This window comes from Priapulus caudatus, unplaced genomic scaffold, assembly GCF_000485595.1.
Source record: "Priapulus caudatus unplaced genomic scaffold, Priapulus_caudatus-5.0.1 Scaffold1456, whole genome shotgun sequence".
Lineage (NCBI taxonomy): Eukaryota > Metazoa > Priapulida > Priapulimorpha > Priapulimorphida > Priapulidae > Priapulus > Priapulus caudatus.
In genome coordinates this window covers 59,651-62,975 of record NW_014578517.1, presented here as the reverse complement: position 1 = coordinate 62,975, position 3,325 = coordinate 59,651, and the positions used below count along the sequence as shown (strand labels likewise).

Sequence of the window (3,325 nt, the reverse complement as noted above, 5' to 3'; positions counted from 1 at the left end):
GGCAGTCAAATTCTTTCTAACAGTAAACAAATCCATGTTTAACCCTCCTCTTGAGGGTCAAAAGGTTATCAAACACTTACTCTTCGCATGACAGCAGAAAGTACATTTCATGGTCCTTTCAATAAAGCCATAAAAATGCTAGGTCACCGCTGAAACAAAAAAGTTTTTCAATCGCTCCGTCAGAACATGTCCTCAGAAAATGTCTAAAATATGCCCTGTGCCCCATTGACCTTTGACCTGTGACCTCCAATTTCGACACACAGTGATGGCTTTTCTTCCTACCATGATGCTATACACCGACTATCACGAGCCTAGGTCGAGCCGTTTAGATTTGTGCCGCAATTCTGCTGTAGACACGAGGTTTGCATTAATTAAATCAGTTAATCATTTTTATAACTCCGTTAAGATGCCTTATAATCATTTTTATAACTCCGGCCAGCAGATTGATTCTTGTAAACGAGGACAGATCGACGAGTCGGATGGGATGTGTGAAATGGAGTCTACGGCAGTTTCGCGGAGGCAAGGCGGCTGCTAATGTTGTTGTTTGTGCGTGGGTGTGGCAAGATTGTTGTCTACACAGTTAGCACGATTGAGAAGCAACTCGGGTTCCAACTCTCCCCGGGAGGAGAGATTCGACACAATAGAGGAAGACTCGTTTATAGACGAGCGAACGTGGCACCCTTGTAAGGGGGTGGCCCGATCAGTTACCCACAATGACATAAACCGACCGTGTACATAGGAATCTAAATCGACATCTGCTGGTTAAGTTTCGAGTCCAGGGATGGTTCCTTGTTTGGACGGAGGGTCCGTGGCTGCTAATTTAAGCGTGTATATATGGGACAGTCGAAGCGAGCACAGTCAGTTGAGTTTGAGTTTGAGTTGAGTGCTAACATTGTCAGTGCCTGCGACGTGCGTTGTTACCAGTCTGTGAGTATGTAAGCCTTCTTACCTAATGGCTTAAGGTTCTTCTTCTTATGCACATAGATCTATATGCCACTATAGACCTATCACTGTCTTGTATTCTTATTAGTTCTTTCGTAGTAAGCTATCTTTTAGTACGTGCAATAACTTCCTATATTTCTAAACGTAGTATCTTTTAGCTGTGTAAATTGCACTCGCACTGTGTAATTCTTCAGCACTTCTCCGTGTACTGTAGTACGTATATTATTCTATTAACTGCAGGAGCTTTCCTGAATAAATCTATTCTTGTGGCACTGTCTACACTTCTTCTCTTGTGAATATAAGTGTTAACATTTCTACACACTTCTTGTAAGACGGAGTTAACCGCCTACACTGCATTTCCTCCCTATACCTTAAGTTAAGCCACCAACTGAGCATGAGGGCTTCATCAACCGCCTATTTCAGGAATGAAAATGGGGGAAAAATTTAATTATTTTACAGACAATAAAACTGGAATATTTATAACTAGCAAATCCGTCACGCCTATTCATACTCTCTTACCATGTATTATTACAGAAATGGAAGCGTGACATACATCTACTGTAAGAATAGCTGTAATTCGTTCCAAGAATGACATTATTTTACGAAGCTACAACGGCTTAATTTTGGACGCATTCCCCATGCATATACGATTTTGTTTTTGCAAAATACCCCTAAATCACGTCTTATTCACTGCTCACGAAAGTTAAATCCTTGCTTTATTCAACAATTAGAAATAGACTCTAATGAGAGTTGGGATATTGAATTTTCAGCGGGGGTTTGAGATGGGAAAATTCAATTTCCACTCTCACTTTTGGAGGGGGACTGGGGGTGCTGAGAACCGCGAACAGGAAGTATATCTCCCGATTTTGTATAAGGGTGCTAAATGATGGCACGATTTGGTTCACATCGGTGGTTTTTTTCGCATGATTCCCTTTGCAGTCTAGGTTTCTCACTTGCTTAGTAGGAACATCATACGTTTATCAGAATTCTCAGGGGGAATATTCCAGTGGCTGTAAGTTTTTGTCACGGGGGTCAGTAGCACAGGGGACGGTCGCCCCCACCCACTAGAATTTTCAGGGTAAAAGGTATTTTAAGCCTAGGTAAGTCGCCTGGCAACCTCCAGTAGCAGGCACAGATTTGGTATAAGCATTTTAGTCTATTGTGTCCCCAAAAGGTAAAAATATCAACTCAAACAGTGATGTATTCGTTGATGATAGATTGTTTAATAGTGCTGCCTATGCAGGAAATTGCATCGCAGAGCGTGTTACTTTCAACAAAATTCTGGGGGAGGTCCCCTGGACAGGAGGTCCCCTGGAGGTCCCCTAAAACGAGAGAGGGACCCCCCTATAAGGACGGAAAAAAATACCTGATATTTATGATAAAGATGTCCAAAATTGATTGCCTTTTAGATGTGGCAACTTTTTAACCAATTCCACACAGTGCGGCGCTTCGTGCCTTGAGACTCGCATTGATTCGCCCCCCCCCCCCTAGAATTCACATTCTGGCTCGCGCCGCCACTCTGTTGTGTGTGTGGGGGGGGGTGTTTATTAAAACCTGCTGTTATTAAACCTGGGAACCAAAGAAAAAATTCCCTCGAATTTCAGCGAAAATTGCAGCTTACATATCAATTTTTTTCAATTACCTCAAAAACGACGGCATACTTGAAGGTTTCTAAAATTGCTAAAATCCAAGAGCTTCCGGGGGCCTCCGCCCCTGGACCCCGGCAAGGGCTCTGTCCCCTGCACCCCGGCCCGCCAGGGCGCCCTAGGCGTGCCGCCTGGACCGCCCCACCCATTAAGGCTTGCGCCAAGGCGCTCGCGTGTGCCTACTCGGCGCACGCCTCTCATATACATTATCGATTGGAAGTAACAGCGAAATCATCCCCCCACAACTGAGGAACCTGTCTACGCCACTGGCCTAAACATACATAAATACAGAGTACTCGTTATAAAAGAAATAATTACATGTAAAGTAACAGATTTATACAGTTTAAGGCAACGGGAGTGGCGAAGACAGCACTTAAGTCAATCTAGTCTGCGCACCCCAAGGAGTAGACTTAAACGTAAAGCAGCCGCTGATTAACATAAGATAGTGATATATATAATTATCACAGGCCTAATATATATATATATTATTAATATACTATATGATATATATTATATATAGATTATAATATATTCATCTTATTTATATATTGATTTATATATGGATGCTCCCTCTTTGTTTTAAATGAATAGCTGTACAGTAACAAAATATGATTCTTCTAGAGCGTGAGATAATCACAGTTACGCACGCTAACGTACCAGATTGTTGGCCCTACTGCCGCGACTAACCTTCGCATATTGGACCCGTCCCATTTCTACAACCTAAGAGAGGAATATTG

General features: G+C 42.6%; 1 protein-coding gene across 1 annotated transcript in view; it reads right to left on the bottom strand.

The window, feature by feature from the left end:
- Window positions 1–3,325, bottom strand: part of LOC106816691 — a 29,573-nt gene that overhangs the window by 10,325 nt on the left and 15,923 nt on the right. The gene's annotated exons all lie outside the window — the stretch shown is intronic.